Raw genomic sequence first — 19,252 nt, forward strand, 5'->3', positions numbered from 1 at the left:
ACTGCCCAAACAAAACAAACAGTCCATAATTATATATGTTTACATGCCGAACAATGGTTGGGAGTATACCAACAGTACCGTACACAATTCCCCATTGCAGATTTACACAATTTTCCCTAATTCTACTGTAAAGGAAACTCAATAGAGGCCAATAATAAGCAGTCACATTCTTTAGTTAGCAAAAGCAATAATAAGACTCCTTCGTGCATTTGCAGAATTGCCATTCAAAACCATTTTCTTCTTCACTATACCAGAAAATTACAATGAACTTGCTGTATGCCTCACTCCACACGCATTTGTATGCTGACAATATTAGCATTAGTTAGTTAAAATGTCCCTCGTAGCGCACAGCTGTGCTGTTTAATTAACATAATTTCCTCAGCCGCACACTCACTAATTGCTATTAAAATCCTAACACCGCTCTCTGCTTAAAATGGACAATGTCTTGCAAGTAAACGTTTTTATTGCCAGATTTCAGGCTTGAAATACTTCTAGGAGGATCTGAAGGAAGAAAGAAACAGGTGTTGAAATCACTTCAGCTTTGGTGTATATGCCAGAACTTCATCTAGTCTCAATACTTGTCCAGAGTTGTCCACAATTTAATACTGGGCAATGTTTATTTACTTGTTGGTTAGGAAACTGAGGAGGAAAAAAAGTCCTTTGTTTTTTTTGCTACGGAGAGGTTTACGTAAACACTTGTCTGAATGCTTATTGTCCTTTAGGTTTTATATTTTTATATTATGTTTGGCAGATTGCTAATAAGAAATGCTTCTGAACTGTCTGTGCCCTTTAAAGTATCTACAACACACTCGGCTGTTATGTTATAATAAAGAAAAAGTACATTGGTTCAGCTCATCAGCCTCTGTAAATAACAGAGCTACATTACAATAATGAATGTAAATATTCTCTAATGTCGCATCATCTTGTCTGGTCCATTAGTATGTCTGGAGTAAGAAACTCAGGTCTGTCTTTATACGACAGGTCAGTGTTTTCATTTAGCTCATGTTGATGCTGAAATTTCCCATCTGTGAATTAATATAACGTATGCAATGACCAGATTTGATTTGCCTCAGATCTTAACAAAATGTTGAGGGCTAATGTATGATTTCATTCTCATGTTTTTGTATCATTCGAGTTAGACTTTTATGTGTGCTTTATTTGAAACAATTTTGCATGAGATTGGGTTTTTGTAAAAGCAATTAGACAAAAAGCATAAACTCTCTAATCACTATTGATGTGAAAATAAATCTTGAGTTGCCTCTGTGCTTTTAAATGCATTTTCTTACTGTGCTTTCCTGAAGTCTGCATGACTTTCAGACTTTAAGTGGATGTAATAGCATTCACACTTGCAGTGAATGAACATCTTTGTTGCTTGGCTAAGCAATCTCATTAAAGCACAATTTCATTTATGGAGATTTTTTTTAGTGTTCATACTCCCAAAACAAAGATGAAGGACAAATATTTATAGACAAATAATTTAACGGCTGACCAGCACTTTTCTCATTAATGGATGACTACATTGAGTGGCCTGTTGGTTTGATTAAAGTTTAATTAAATTATTATACAAATAACTCTTAAAAAGTTTAAGAATAATTAGAAAAAGTTCATAATTATCATAATTAAATGGGGTCAAACACATTTTTTTGGGCAATCTTTGAGGTAAATTTAAACATTTTACTCCACAACAATCACAATATATCAATATTATAATAATAATGATATAGTATCTCATTATAGTAATTATTATAGTATTTATGCTATTTAGAAGTAAATTACAACAAACTAAAGGCAAAATATTTTTATAATACTAGTATATTTTTTTCCAAAAATTGCCCTAATAATAAAAAAAGATGCCAGTGTGTTGACAATGTAGAGTGAGTGTGAGTGTTTTAAATTCATTAATTAATTTTCCTTCAGCTTAGTCCCTTATTTATCAGGGGTCACCACAGCGGAATGAACCGCCAACTATTCCGACATATGTTTTATGCTGCAAATGCCCTTCCAGCCACAACCAAGTACTGGCAAACACCCATACACACTCATTCACACACACTCATACACTACGGCCAATTTAATTCATCCAATTCACCTGTACTTGACAAATGTCTTGTCGTCGATCCCAGTTGTAAGAGCAACAAATAATAACTTGACTTTTAATTTGGCATAAAGTAGATTTTTCAGATGAATCAATTGTTGAACTGCATCTCAATCATCACAAATACTGCAGAATACCTATTGGAACCCGCAGTGACCTAAGATTCCCACAGAAATCAGTCAAGTTTAGTGAAAGAAAAATCATGGTTTGGGCTTACAGTCAGTTTGGGGGCATGCAAGAAATCTGCAGAGTGGATTGCAACATCAACAGTCTGAGGTATCAAGACATTTGTGCTGCCCATTACATTACAAACCACAGGAGAGGGCAAATTCTTTGGCAGGATAGCGCTCCTTTTCAGTATCAGCCTTCACATTAAAGTCCCTGAAAGCAAAGAAGGTCAAGGTGCTCCAGGATTGACCAGCCCAGTAACCAGACATGAACATTAATGAGCATGTCTGGGATAAGATGGAGAAGGCACTGAAGATGAATCCAAACAATCTTGATAAACGCTGGAAGTCCTCCATGCACACTTTCTTTGCCATTCCAGTTGACTTTATTAATCAGTTATTGGAGTCATTGAAGAGATGTATGGATGCAGTGCTTCAAGCTTATGGGAGTCATACACAATATTAATTCTTTTTCCATTGCAGCATGACTTTATATTCTATACTGTACATTATTTCTGTTAAGTGACAAGACTTTTGTCTAAGGAAAGTCAGACCTAACTGTCATAATGAAATAATTAAAAATCAAGGCATGATCATTTTTTTAATTTTGGTAAAATACGTGTAATCTAGAGGTCTTTGCTTTTCATATAAGCCACTTTTGATATCAAGTGATCAACTGGAAGTCAAGTCATCATTTATTGTTCCTAAAACAGGTGACAATACTTTTGTCAGGTAGTGTATACCGCATGTCTTTTGACTGTGGGGGAAACCGGAGCACACTGAAGAAACCCACGCTAACACTGGGAGAACATGCAAACTCCACACAGAAATGCCAACTGACACAACAGGGACTCGAACCAGTGGCCTTCTTGCTGTGAGGTGAAAGTGCTAACCACTGAGCCACCGTACCACCCCATGTTTTAAATTACGCTTTTTAAATTGTTAAAAAAAGACATTGTGTTTAATTAATATTAAATACAAAATAATATTCAAAAAAGAAAAAAATGTAATGGAGAAGGAAATAAGCCCAGGGTGAGTAAGCGAGTGAATTGGTGACAAAAATACATTTATAATACACACTAACAAATTAAAGGATTTTTACTTTTGGCTAAAAGTATACATATTTTTCTCTCAGTGTGCATTTTCTGCAGAAAATTAATAAACAAAGATTATACAAATGACTATTGAAAAGATTGTAATTCAAGATTGAACAATCGGCCACAGTCATCCTCCAGTATGATTCATCACAGAAAATTTTTCTCATAAACTTTTAGTATAATATAATCCATCAAAGATCCTTCTAATCTCTTTAGGGTGGATGAAATCTGCAGCTCTTAAGCACACTTGTAAGAAAGATTTAGAAAGACAGAGAAAACATTTTGTTGGCTGCTTGTAATGCAGGCAGCTTGATCTTTCCGCTCAAGATCACTTTACCCATTGAAAACGTCCTAATAAGGTGTAAGTAATAAGCCCATGGAAGCATTTCAGTGCTCCAGTCATGCATTTAAACACAATTTCGTGTCAGGTTTGTGCACTTTACAGTCGAACATGTTATAGTTGTTAACAAACGATCTTGGCTTAAAGTAAAAGTAATTGGGGAAATGCATTAGGAAGGTCGTGGCCCACCTTCCTGTTTAATGTTAACAGACATCGGTGAACATTAGAGAATTTTCAGGAAAAATGTGATTGGGTGATACTGAAAATATTTAAGTGAAAGCTTGTGGGTGTGCCGTTTATGTTCATAGGGAATGGGTGGAGAGGAAAAATGTATTAGGGTTGTTCATTTATGCACCAAATTCATGACGTTTGCATAACTCATTGACCTGTAATGAACATCAGTGGCAGTTTTAACCTCTTTGTGAGTTTCTACTGGCCTCTTTATCCTTCCTTCGTGTTTCACAGAAATCTGATAGGATTAGTTGAAAACCGGTCTGGGTTACTTGTCACAATGCTCCTAATGGAGTCATTTCTCCCCTGTTATGACTTATGTTTTGCCTTAGGACAAAGCATATATGTGTCTATCTATGCTAGTGAAATTTTAGTATCACAAAGACACAGGGTTTGTTTCAAGGCAATTTTGGGTCAAATATGGAAATATGGAAATTCAATAAATTCAGTAATTTAAAACAAAATAATAGTGTCATATCAAACACTATCTAACTTGCACATAGACAAAAGCCAGACGGTATTTTGCAAAAGCCTCCATTGCTACAAGTCTTCACTGGAGATGAAGAGATGAGGAGATGTGCGCGATACAACCACATGAAAGATTCACTTCTGAGTGCAGGTCTGAGAGAGAGACAGACAGAGAAAGAGCAGCACAACCCCCAGGAATAAGATAAGTAAGAACAAAGCTTGCTTTCCCACAGTGTCAAAACACAGAGTTCCCTCTTCACCCTCAGGCTCGGTCGCCTTGAACGCCACACGTGAGACTATACAGTCTGAAGAGTAGGAGGAATTAGACACAACTACTTGCTCAAAGGCTTTGTTTTGCACTGGGGTGTTGTGGATTATTTATTTTTTGTGTGTGTGAGTGTGTGCACCAAACACATTTTGTATCAATTTGAGGTGATGAAGACTGTAGAGAACTAGTACTTTTTAGGTTAGAAATTATCTCGCAAAAACACGCTAATTAATAATAATATGTTTTTGTCATCAAAATTAACATGGAGTGCAATTTGTCTCTGAAAATGATCAATAAATAAATACATTGATAAATAAAATAAATAAAATGTGCATGTAAAATATGTGTTTTTTTTAAAACAATAAATATAATTAATATAATAATACATGTAATAATAAAATAATGAACTTCAAAAAAGCAGTCTATAAACACTAGTCTAATAGTTTTTAAATAAAAAGGTGTGTCACACTTTTTAATAAGGTTTTATTAGTTCATGTATTTACAAACATCAACTAATAATGAACAATACTTGAAGCATTTATTAATCATAGTTTAACATTTACTAATGCATTATTAACATCCAAATTCATGCTTGTTAGAAGTAGTTAATGCACCATGAGTTAACATGAACTAGCAATGAACAACCATATTTTCATGAACTAATGTTAACTAACATCAACAAATACTGTAGTAAATGCATTGTTCATGGTCTGTTCATGTTAGTAAATGCATTAACTATTCATTCATTTTCCTACGGCTTATTCATCAGGGGTAACCACAGTGGAATGAACCACCAACTTATCCAGCATGTGTTTTAAACACTGGATGGCCTTCCAGCTGCAACCCAGTACTGGGAGACACCTATACACTCTGACAGGCACACTCATACGCTACGGCCAGTTTAGTTTATTCAGTTCACCTATACCACATGTCTTTGGACTGTGGAAAAAACCAGAGCACCCGGAGGAAACCCACACCAACACGGGGAGAACATGCAAACTCCACACAGAAGTGACAACTGACCCAGCCAGAACTCGAACCAGCGACCTTCTTGCGGTAAGGCAACATTGCTAACCACTTAGCCATCGTGTCGCCGTGCATTAACTAATACTACCTTATAGTAATGTGTTATTGTACTGTTATAAGTTTTGAATTGATGAATAGTCTAACCACTTTTTAAATATCTTGGTTCCATCAAAGCTGTTGAATCACCAAACAGCACTATACTGTAAGTTTTATAAAAGTAAAAGTAGGTTATTAAAATCCAGTTCAAACGTTCCTTTCCATATGTTAAGAGTGAATGTAGATTCATTCTGCTTAACTCCAAATGAATGAAAACTCTTACAAATTATTTGTCAGTTGAAATTTATTGATAAATAAAGCTTTCAAGTCCCGCATTCAAACCTATTCTTTGACTTTAGAAAAGAAGAAATAAAAAAAGAAATTGAATCATTACTCTTTGATTCTTGTTATGGTGTTTTTGTTGTGATGGAGCTCTACAACCCATTTACTTTCATTAGAAAAGAGTAGTCAGAACATTTATCAGCACCTACCCTTTTGTGTTTCAAGAAAGAAAGTCAAACAGGAACAGCATTATCATTTTTGGCTGAACTATTTCTTTTAATTCAAAGACTGATCTCCATGCGTGGGTATTTGGATTAATAAAGATGCCAAGCCATAAAGGGCACAACAGAGGCTATTGTGTTCATAGAATTAAAGCACTAAGAACCGTTTTCTGAGGCTTTGGATTAAAGCTAATAACGTAATAAATAATGTTTTTTACACAAACAAAAGAAAAACGTGGATATAATTTTTGGCAGGCTAGTAGCTGTTGACTTACATTACATGAATTACCAAGGATCACAGTTACAGCTAAAAAGCTTTCTAAAAATGTTCTACTAAAGAAGACGAATATATCACCTACACCTTAGATTCCCTGGGGAAGAGTAAATCAGCTACTTTTAAATTTTTCGGCTGAACTATGCCTAAAGTAATGGAAGAAGGATTTGGGAAAGTGGAGGAAGCTCTGCCTGTTTTACAATAAGCCGAATGCCGAATGTCTGTTTCCAGGTTTGCACACGTGCTTACATGAACACACACAATGGCACTGGATGCACTCACAGAAGACACAGGTCTCAACCTTTTTCCCCTCTTGTGGCAGCATTGTGCGTAATTCAGCAGGTGTTCCCAATAACCCAGCTGACATCATCCTCCAACACAAAGGCACATCAAACCACTGTCCTGCCAAAGAAAGCAGAAGCAGAGGCAGCAGAGAAGGAAAGGTCAGAATACAAAAATACTTGCTTTACAGGACATACTTCAGCTACCACAATCCAACACGGGCAAGCTGTTTTGCTGAACATATAATGTCTTCCTGCAAATGTTTTATTATTAATATTATTATTATTGTCAATTAATTCATTTTCTTTATGGCTCATTCCCTTTATCAATCAGGGGTCGCCACAGCGGATTGAACTGCCAACTTATCCAGCATATGTTTTATGCAGCGGATGCCCTTACAGCTGAAACCCATCACTGGGAAACACTCATTCACATACATCCACTACAGACAATTAAGCTCACCCAATTTAACCATAATGCATGTCTTTGGACTTGTAGGGGAAACCGGGAGGAAACCCACAGCAACACGAGAGAACATGCAAACTCCACACAGAAATGCCAACTAACCACACCGAGGCTCGAACTAGTGACCTTCTTGCTGTGAGGCAAGCATCGTGCCACCCACTGCGCCATTAAGATGCACTATTATTATTATTATGTTTATTATTTAACAAAATTAGGGAATATTATGAAAATGTTTCAAGAACATTATATATATATATATATATATATATATATATAGTAGGGATGTAACAGTGTCAGAATTTCACGGTACGGTAATACCTCGGTATGAATGTCACGGTACGGTATTTATTGAATCATTTACAGGAAAAAACAAAACTTATGAAATTCTCCAAAAAAGTGCCAAAAGTGTCAATGACATACAAATAAGTCATCTATCTGTAAGCTTTGAAACAGGAACTTCAATTTTAATAACAAAAAAATATTAAACCATGTAAAAAAAATTAAGTTTCAATTTAGTAGTGTTGAAAACTCATCACATTCAACATTTAATCACTCACTCACTTAGATAGAGATGGCTTTAAAGGAAAATTATCATATAAATATAGTCTGGTAAAAGCTGGTATCTCTGGGTATTTACAATGTCCCCTGCAACAGAAAAAAACCTTCTCATTTGGGACTGAGGTTTCAGGGACAACAGAGATATGACTTGGCCCAGGTTGACAGCAGTGGGTATAGTGCATTGTCTTTCCCCCACTTGAGAGGACAAACCATGAGTGAGATAGAGATCTCATGTCTGCATCAATCTGAACAGTGTGCTGTGTTTCTGCAGTCCCCATGACTGATTATTAGTCGTATTCCCCAACTTGCAGGCACGTGCACACACAGTGCTCAACCTGTGCAGTGCACATGCCCTTTTTAGTCTTGGATAGAAAGTTCCCTTCCAAAATGATCAAAAGTGCCCCCGCGACGCGACATACCCTCCGTCCCCGCTTTACAGTACGCGCACGACAACACAGCTGATAAGAACTCACGCGACAACACCGCTATTCAGTACGCGCGCGACAACACAGCTGGAAAGAACTCGCACGACAACACCACTATTCAGTACGCGCGCGGCGACAACACCCGCTTTAGGGTTTTCCAGCTCTTTTTGATCCCCGCTTCTAGCAGCACACTTCATTTCCGCATTACTGGATCTGTAGCGACAACAGACCGCAAGGGATTATGGCCAAGCCTGGGCTGATGGGAATTGTAGTTTCCGGTACCTCCCGTTCGCTTCACGCGCCTGAGCAAATTTTCTCAAAAGAACTATAGTTTTACCGAGTCATGCGACCACGGTAATATCGAAAAAAATTAATATTGCGGTATGACGGTATTTACAATACCGTTACATCCCTAATATATAGTATATATATTTTACAATTTTCCCCATGTGTTTTGGCTCAATTCTTGATTTTTTTTATTTACTTTTCATAACAAGTGTAAATCTTTGAACAGTTAGCTTATTGTTTACATCAGAGTGGCATTTCCTATTGATTTAAGCAAATTGCAAATGCTTGGCACATGTATGCGAACAGCAAGTACAACTGTCAGCAGTTTGGAAAAAAACTAATTGCATACGGCTTGGTGATCAAAAATGATGAGTCAGTTCTTATTTAAACTGTCAAACTCTTGACAACTTCAATCATTTTTCATCATGTAAGCCATCAAACTCAAAACACTTGTATACGCACATATTTGCCCAATATATAAATATCTGATATTGACATTGCTTGTATTGTCTGCTAAACTGGTAAAAGAACTCTAATTGAATTCAGATTAGCATAATCTTTATTTGTGGTAACATAAGAAATATGAAATATACAATACAGTGATTGGACAACAAACAAGATTGCACTTTACATGTGATACATCAGAATAGATGTAATGTAAATACAAATGTTTATATATATTTTTTATGTATTTTTTTCAATTAAATTAAATTAATCTTTATTTCTATAGCACTTTTACAATATAGATTGTGTCAGCAGCTTTACAACTTTTCTCAACAAATATCAGATTTGTTTAACCCTAATTTCCAAGGTTGACTGTCAACAATCAACAAATCAATTTGAGCACGATACAAAAATACACTTCATGTTTTGGTGGCCTTGGCCAAATTACTGACACCATAACTAGGTTTTGAAGCATGAATTAAATGTTTTGGGTGAGTAACTACATTTTACAAACATGCAATAAAATTCAGAAGTTCCAGCAAACAGTTTTTACATTAACAGTTTAGAGAATGTTAAGACTAATTATGGAGAAATGTGCCAAAGCAATTGAGAAAAACTGAAAAAAAAAATAAAAAAATAAAATTATATATATATATATATATATATATATATATATATATATGTTTGTTTGTACAATATTATTAAACTTAAGGAAAAAATAGCCTTTAAATATCACTTTACGCTGTGTAGAAGTTTCATGAAACAAATCTAGTTAAATATTATTTACTGTCATCATGGCGGCAAAGATAAAATAAATCAGTTATTAGAAATAAGTTACTAAAACTATTATTTTTAGAAATATGTTGAATAATTCTTCTTTCCGTTAAACAGAAATTGGGGGGAAAAAATCAAACAGTGAGGCTAATAATTCTGACCTCAACTGTACCTATAATTAAATGGATTTAGGCTACATTTTAGATTATTATAAATCTACTTATATTTAATTTAATTAGTTTTGTTATTTATAGTTCACAGTTAACACAACAACATAACATAATATAAATTTCATATGAATAATCATGTAAATATAATTTTAGAGCAAAACTGAGTAGAGATCATTGGAAAGGATTTTTTGCTTTATTTTACAATATAATTTGCACTAAAGCATTTCAATACAGTTAAACTCACGTTTGCATTTCAATGTTTCTAGGTCTAAGTGTTTATGTTACACTTCTACAACTGCTTACAATACATGTTCCATTCGATATCTAATTTTTACAGTCCCCCAGGTTCTCATCCATTCACTTTCTACATGGGGATTCCGTTTCCTCTGGAGACTCTCTATCTCCCTTGACCTGCTCACAGTAACCCAGGAAACATGACCATTAGCTTTGGTTTCATTTCCTTGATTGTTCCAATTGTTTAAAGGAAATGATGGGTCTTGTTCAGTACATGATCTCCAGGAACCAGTTATAAGGGTGGGTAAGTATTAAATCAAAAATTGAATGAGAAATTAGATAACATTTTTAACTGAATTTATTCAAGACCATTTCAATTTATCTGAAATTATGTGTTGTCAAAATGTGAAAATGACTGTAACAGAAGAAAACAAAATCATAGAGACAAATGATGTGATTATTTTTCTGCCAAGTTTTCTACCCTCTGACATACTGAGCACTATCAAGTTACATACTGAACAATATATTTTTACAGTGACTCTCTCCATAGGTTACACAATTCTACCTGGTGTTGACAAGTTACTGTCATTTTGACCGAATTACTAAATGACTCAAAAACGTTTTTGTTTCTATGCATTAACCCAGTTAATATATGAATTGAGTGTTTTGCATAGATTATTTTGCAAAGATATTTAAATTTACAAAAAAAAAAAAAAAAAGGCATCCCTTTATTTTCATGGTCAGTTTAACACATTTTGTTGAATTTAAGTTACATTGCATCAACATGCCAATTCTCATTATATTATAAGTAGATTGTTAGGTTGGGGTCAGGGTTAGTGTAAGTTGACATGTACTTGTAAAGTTTCTTATAGTCAGTTAAATGTGTTGAAGGATCACTATCAGCAGATATTGTGGTATTAGTGGTAATACAACTTTTAGTCAACAAAATGTGCAATAGGGACCATCAAAATAAAGTTTTACCAATTTTTTGTATGATGGACTTACAGTTGGTGCCAAAACCCAATATTGCATTTCTTCTCACAGACATTATTTCAACACTTTGAAGTTTGAAGAGGATGCAGGGTTAACTAATACCTAATTAGTCCAGTTGCCTCCTGCTCACTCGTAAAAGAGTAGTTAATTTAGTAATTACCATACAACTTGCTAATATCAGTGATTAAAAGATTAAAAGGTTTCCATGCTGCCATGCCACACTACTCCGTACAGTCAAATGAGCCTTAGAAATCAATAAAATCATGTCACAACATAATGGTAGCACAGACTCCACTTAATCTACTGGATATAAAAGATTTCAGGAGAATTAAAAAGGAATCAAAACTTTACACTTTATTTTACAGATAAAAGTGTATGCCAATTACAGAATCAAATAATAAAAAGCCATTCCAGAACATCAGTTATTCATATATAAATCCAAGAGCTAGAAACGGGTCAAGTACATTGCAGCAAATAAATCTCTGATGCAAAAGCTCAGAGACTCACACACTGCAATGTTGTATCCTGCTCTCTAAGAAACAAAGGTACAAGAGCTGTTCACTGGATTGGAACCTTTTCAAAAGGGACACATGTACTTAAAGGGTCCATATAAGTAAAAATTTAAAAAGATAAACATTTGTACTTTTTCGGTACTAATATGTACCCTTGAGGTATTAATATGAACCCCTTAGGTACAAATGTGTAACTTTAAAAAAGGTACCACCCCCAGGACAGCTCTTTTACCTTTATTTCTGAGAGCGTGGCTACAAAATCTGAATGCCATTTTTGCACCTTCCCCGTAATTGAAAACGGGATTTATCTACACATATATATTTTATATCCCAAATATTTGCATGCATGTGTGTATTTATATATAAACATAATAAATATACACAGTACACACACATACATTATGTCCAAACAAACGTTTATTTTGGATGCGATTAATCTAGATTAATCTTTACCAGGCACTGCCTATTTTTTTTATTAAATAGACTGAACATAAAACAAACAAAACCCACCCAAACATTAAAGAATTACAATATTACAGCTCATTTTAAACAAGTAGCTTAAACAAGCAGTGAAAAATAAATTGAGTGTACATGATTAATTCTTTGTGAGCACATCTGATGAAATACAGGGATTTGTATACTGCAAATTAAATGAAGAACTGAATTACTCTCAAGTTTTTAAGAACACATGTTTTTTATTTGACCTGCAGCACTCTATATATATATTTTTTGTTTTTTACTCTATTTTCTTTCTTGTTGATTTGTTGAAGCATTTTAAATCATTTTATTTCCACAGCAAAATATTTTACATAAAAATTTTTAATCCAACTGTTTGAGTGTATGCTCATGGTCAGGCTGGTTGAATTGTTTCTCTACGCTCTCATTCTGGACTTCAACAGGAAATGTTGACCATTGAGGAAACCACTCCCATTCAGCATACAAAAGCAAGAGGAAAGAGACCCACAAACGTCAGTATATTATCAGTATATCTTACGAGATATAAAAGACTTTGCAGTTCTAGTGGACACTAATTTATTGGCCACCACCAAATCCAGTGCAAAACTTAATTATTTTTCTTAATTTCATAAACTTGCAGCATTATTTCTATCAGCATATTAAAGCATTACTAAAGGATCTTGCATGTGGCACTATACTATTTGAAAATTTTAGATCATTTTGCGGAAAACATGGAATATTTTTTATATTAAAAATCAGGGTTATACCATCAAATGTTGATTTCAACTGTTCAGAAATTAAAACATTGGTATTTTATTATTAAACCTGCCAGAAAACAACTCTAAAAAAAATGTATCAATGGTTTAAAAAGAAAACTACATTTTACTCAAACTCTATAGACCATTTTGAGAGATGTAAACAGTAACAATTGTCTCAACACATTTCCTGTTTTACATTTTAAATTTTTATAGCCACATATTGATAAATAATGTTATAATAGCCATTTTAACATTAAGTTATGATTGAATTGCCTCTTGTTACAGTTATGAAATACTTTGATAACAAGCAGGAAATGTTTAAGGGCTAATGACATTACCACATTGAAATGGTCTATATCACTTTTTACTCAAAACTATAAATCAGAAAATTGGCAAGTATACTCTTATTTTTTTTCATAGCTGTATTTAGCAATTAGCTCACAAATTCAGGACTAAAAAATGCATTATGCAGAATAAAAACAGATGTATGGAATTATAGATGAGGTCAAAGGTCGTCACCTAAGACAGTTTTGGCACAGCTCACCACTTGTTCAATGTAGAGGACACCATTCATCAGAGGGTTAAAGTTAGTAAAAGGTTTGAGTTTTAGTATTCCTCTCATGGCACCACCAAGCAAGCAGTGTGCATTTGCATTACATACCGTAGTATTAAGACGAAGCACTTAGTTGCCATAGTGATTTATAAAGTGTGGCTTTTGCTTGGTAGGATGAGAGCTACAGAAATACTCTCAGGAAATGAACGTCAGCTTGTCTAAACCTTGTAAACAAACCCGGGACGAGAGAACAGAGTTCATCAAGATTAGTGTTGTGCCCAGCACATTCTGGAAGATGCCGCGCAGAAAGAGCGAGACGGGGCATCCATGTGATCAAAGGCCTGCCGTATGAGATCTCAACCAGCCAAGGATGGGTTCTCCGTAATTGGTACTTCAAACCGTACAAGAAGGCCTCAGTTCAAAGCCTTCATCACAGACACTTCTGAATGTACCTGGTGTCACAAAAGAAGCGCCATAGCATCTGCGTTTGGATGACGTTCCGTCTCATGTTTTGATCTCTAAAGATTAAAAACCAATGAAGAAGCGCTCATCTTCAAGATGCATTCATCAATGTGGATAATGGGAATTTGCTATCGGGCTGATTAAATTGGCTTGATGAGATTTAGAGACTTTTATAACCATTGGGATTTAAAAACAAGTGAATTTAGTGCCGAATTCAACTGGAATCTGCCAGTTAATATATTCACTCTCGCAAATAATATTCATGAGCAGAGCTGATTTTATTTAATTTTTTTTTTCCATTTTCAATTGTGGATGAGCACCTCCAATGTCTCCTCTGCCCAATACGAATCAGCAGAAACAAGATGGGGTCATGGCTTTAAGCTGATTAGCTGTAATAGATAAACTCTCTGTGCTGTAGGCAATCAGAGTGTATACACGCACAGAGAGGGCCCCAGAGGAAGAGATTGGTAGACGAGGACCGGGCTTCGAGGAGGATTCAAGCACACAGGGTGAGGTGGCAAAAGCAATGTTTATATAAGCAGCTAATCAGCGAGACACACCAGGGTTATGAGGGAATGTGGAGAGGAGGAAGAGGAGGAACAGGAAAACGACTAGCCTTCATCAAAAAACGATATAAAAACATCTCCTCCTTTAGACTAGATGACTGGATAAATTGAGAATTTTTTTAGGTGATCAGCATTTTTAAGGTGATTTTTGCACATCTTTCAAAAGGACAAGATATATTTACTACAGGTTTTGACAAAAATGTTGACAAAAATTGCTGCAGGTAGTTAAAAGCCAGCATGGCTTGGGCTAAAGCAAATTGATTGTGTTTTGTCAGATGGTTTGTTACAGAGAAATTGAATACAAACCACATATTTTGCAAAATTTTAGTTGAAAGCCAAAAGAAACATTGTTTTCCAAAAATGAAAAACAGCAGAAACATTGAGCAACAAAGACCAGGTTACAAAAAATTTTGTTCCACAAAACAGCAACAAAATTATATAATGAAAAATTAATGACAACATACATTTTAATTAGGGATGCCCAGACTGATTGGAGGAAAAAAAACAAAAAAAAACGGTCGATAATCACATTTGATGACTCGATTGGTACTTGCCAATCTTGCTGATCTCATGAACCTATCACATGTGTTTGTTTATGAGTTTACAAGCAGAGGAAGACGTACGCTATTATGCATAGCCTACAGCAGCCACACAGGTCGCCACACAGGAGACCTGTTTATACAGTCTATCGGCACGGCTCGCATGAATGATGCTTTATTTGTAGCAAGTGCAGCTATTATATATCCGGTGTTTTGAGCTGCTGTGATTCAGAGCTATCGCCCAAATCTAGTGTCTCATTCAACCTTATGACCTCCCCGGGAAACTCCGCAAGTCTTCCGCAAATTCATACAGGTGTGGTGAGAAATCGAGTCCCCCCTGCAATCGAATCCACTTAGGACCCCAATGGATTGTCTGCATTGAATGCCTGATCAAAAGCTATTATTACAATATTTTGTTAATCCTCTTTACAAAATAAAAGCGCACATTAAATATAAAGTACTAAGCAAAACGCTAAATATATCTCATCAAATTGCTGAATGTTAGACTAAATTGGATAGATGGATTTAAATGAAGATTTCTATATTTGGAAGAATTTTATTGACAAAAGTGTCTGTATATGTACATTATGTCACTCTTATGTCTGTGTTATGTGTATTATACTATTATCAGCATTGATTCAGCCTACTCATACAAGTGCATCACTTCACACATATGTATAGTTTGCCAGTATTGTTTGTTAAAGGTTATTTTTCAATTAATAACATAAGTAGCAGGATTTAAAATTGTTTGGATGGCAAACCACAGAAAAACAATTAGATATGTGAAGTAGGTGCTTTAATCAGACGCTACAAACTATACCTATTACAACTCCAGTGAATCAAAAGTATTAGCCAGGGTCCTAGGCGGACCCAATTGTCAGGGAGGACTCGATTTCTCATTACACCGGCTCTGTAATCCCCAAAAAGAAGTAAAAATACCCAGAAATCATGGCGACGAGAGTGAATGAGCAAGAGAACAGATAGCGAGAGGCACAGTGATGGTCTAAGCGTTGCATTTCTTAGGTTAAATGAATAGAGCAGTAAAGATATTGTGAATGCAAATCTCCTTTTCTCTCATTGAGTGATCTGCTGTTAATAGTTGGTGATCACTGGGATTATTAGATAAATCTAACTTCTTTAATACACCCATTGCTATAAACAGTAGTTTATAGGCCTACAGTATTTCCTTTAGTAAAGAAGTATTAGATGTATAGGTGTGCATTTTAATTTCTTTCGCATCAAATATATGCTTCAAACTTTTTCTTGATTGAGGCATGTTGAAATCTTCTGTTGTAATTTGCAGATTTTCCAAGTTGCATTGTGTGTCATTTTTCTTACCCATTTTTATATCTGTGTTGCATTATTTTCTGTGGCAGTTCGTTCCGCTGTGGCAACCCCTGATAAATAAGGGACTAAGTTGAAGTAAAATAAATGGATGAATTCTTTTCTGTAAAGCTGCTTCTGGATATGACATCTTCACATCTAAATGGTTATAAGAGACATGCTTAAGGGATTATATGCAGCATCTTTCATTTGTTCCCTTAGGTAAGGTGAGATCTTCTCTTAAGGTTTATACTTAAAGGGAAAATGTGCTTAATGCATTATAAAGCTTGAAACATTAAAATCGTTACTCTGTATTAGTCGATCACCATGACAAGGTATCGGTACCCTGCATCGGCTTCAAAAATTCTGATCGGAGCATCCCTAGTTTTAATGTTGCTGTAACTTAATTTCTTTCTTAAGTCAATCAGGTTCCAACTTGCCTGTTTAAGTTATGCAAATTTTAATGAAGATAATTTGATTCAACTTATATTTACAATTTAAAGTAAAAAAATCTTTACAATGTATCATTTGTGAATTTTTGATAAGTAAATATATTATATATGATTTACATTTTTTTGTAAGTCTAAAATAGTGTAAAAAGGTCTGCGTTTTTAACATTTAGGAAGAACATTGCATAGGTGCTTGAAATTATTAATCTTTGATCTGTAAACTAGAGTGGAAAGAGTTATTTTGCAATCAGATTGGCATAAAAAATGGATGGCAATAATCCAAAAACTGTATTAATCCTTTTGGTTAAGCAGCATATTTGAACAATGATGTCAAAACGCTTGTTCCACCAAGTGAGAAGTTGCCTGTCAGGATAAGTTCTTTCAGAGGCACTTGTTTCCATCTATTCAATATCCTAATCTGTTTCCTTCCTCTTTTGCATCTCATCGTGCTTCTCTTTTGCAGTGGTGCTATAATAAGAGGTTTGCTGATGAGTCTTCGTGAACACCTGTGGCAGAGCAAATGCTCTGAGAAACAAGAGCCATAATAAGACTATATTAATGTTTGAGCTCGGCAAGACAGAGAAAAATATAGACATAAAGGTGTTTCAGACCCACCATCATTTTCTGGGAAAGATCTCTAGAGACAACAGACCACCCCAGAGACACTTTGCATGTGTGTATTCACATACTGTCTCAAACCCAAAGCTTTTGCAAACACTTTCAGAGCCTTACAAATTCATTCACAGAACTGCAATAAAGATACTGCTGTGCCTCTATGTCTGAGGGAGCAAGATTGATTGCCAATGTATGACAAGCCCGAAGGCTTGGCTGTGTGATCAAGTAAAATCACAGCACTCTATACATTCATCTTCTCACCTTTCAACAGCTTGAATTGAGGTTTTGTGGCTTTCAGTCCATGTCTATTTGGTCCAAAGCCATCATTGTGTGTCTGAAAGTCAACAAAATTAACATTTGTCAACTATATGCAATACAATTTACAAGTTACCCTTGCATGAAAATGGACATACTAAGGCTGTATCTGAAATCATCCCATTTATTCTCATTCCCCATCCCTTAACGTTACATTAAACGTTCCACTAATACTGTATAGTCCACTGACTTAAAGGTGTGACTGAAAACGAGTGAATTCGCACTGCCTGCCAATTTGTTTATTTGCTGGTTGTCAAAAATAAAATAAACTCCTTGTCAGATTCTGTGATAGTTATTTAACACAAATTAAGCTGTCTAATGAAACAAAGCATGTTGCTATCTGTCATGTATACAAACGTTACTGTAACAGTTTAATAATAGTTTGTTTAGAAACTTACCACGATATGATTCCTCTGTGGATGCCATGTGGTCAGACGCGAAAATTTTCGGCACGAACTCTCACGGTGCATTATGTATTCTAGAGTCATTTGCTCCGTCCCAATTCGCATACTTGTTCTATGCCCTGAAAGTGCCTTTTTAAAGGAAAAATGTACACTTTTGAGTGTGTAACAAAAGAGTATGCACGTTTTGGGACATACTACTTCATCGTTAACAGATGTTATGTTGTTTATGAGCCCTATACAATCATCCACACATCCTCCACATTTCACTCATTAATCTCCTATCTTATTGGAGCAACAGAGGCAGGTCAATCTCCCATTCACAAGTCTTTCATGCAGAGAAATCTCCTTGGATGCATTCAGACGTTAATATCCAAGCGTCTTTATATAAGTTCAGTATTGCTGATGAAATATACAGATTTAAATATTTTCCAGTTGGCTAGATATTAATTAACAGTCATACAAACATCCTTACCGAAGCCTACTTGACGGTTGTTCTCGTGTGTCCATCATGTTTGTAGTATATTTTCACCCGCGCTTGTAGTTCAAATCGAATTCACGTCCAACGTGCAATACTGTGGGCAACATCAGCGTTTAGAGCAGGAGTTCTACTCTTACATTTTCTTACATTTTTTTTTCAGAAATAGTACACCAACCGGCAACCTTTGGCATACTGCTTTCAACATACTGCGTTTTCAAATAGGACACATAGTATGCAAATTGGGACACAGCAGTTAAGTACACGAACATCTGAAAATATAAAAGATGGCTCAAATACTCTACATAGTTTAAGAATATAGGGGCGATTTCAGCCTAACTGTCCAGAATGAAGGCTGTTTACAACTTAAATATAGCCTACTACTGTTATGAATATAATTTTAAATTTAGAAGAGTACATCACCACATTCATGGTGACTATTTACAACTGATAAATGACAAAAAAACATTCACAAAGTCCATTCTGTTTTAAAGACCTTGTATATTTAAAGCAACATAAATACAACAACAGACATGTAGGCCTGAGACATGTAGGTAAAATTGTTTGATTTTATACATTAATTGAATAAATTTTTAATTGCCCGACAGTCTTCTATAATATAATCATCATTCAAGGTGTGACTGTGAACTGGCTTTATATAAATCGCCCCTTACTATCACTTGTAAC

The 19,252-nt window shown here is 35.1% G+C and overlaps 2 long non-coding RNA genes across 2 annotated transcripts in view; both read right to left on the reverse strand.

Moving 5' to 3' along the window:
- Positions 1 to 19,252, reverse strand: part of LOC148679549 (uncharacterized) — a 225,324-nt gene that overhangs the window by 29,818 nt on the left and 176,254 nt on the right. The window contains exon 2 of the long non-coding RNA XR_015945121.1: positions 3,960 to 4,085. This is a non-coding gene — a long non-coding RNA (uncharacterized LOC148679549). The remainder of the gene's footprint in view (positions 1 to 3,959; positions 4,086 to 19,252) is intronic.
- Positions 6,017 to 18,195, reverse strand: LOC147832794 (uncharacterized). The gene is made up of 2 exons (XR_015514901.1): positions 18,085 to 18,195; positions 6,017 to 6,907 (listed from the first exon to the last, which is right to left on the reverse strand). It is a non-coding gene; the product is annotated as an uncharacterized LOC147832794 (long non-coding RNA).

This window comes from Danio rerio, chromosome 18 (genome assembly GCF_052040795.2).
Source record: "Danio rerio strain M-AB ecotype USA chromosome 18, GRCz13ab, whole genome shotgun sequence".
NCBI classification, from domain to species: Eukaryota; Metazoa; Chordata; class Actinopteri; order Cypriniformes; family Danionidae; genus Danio; species Danio rerio.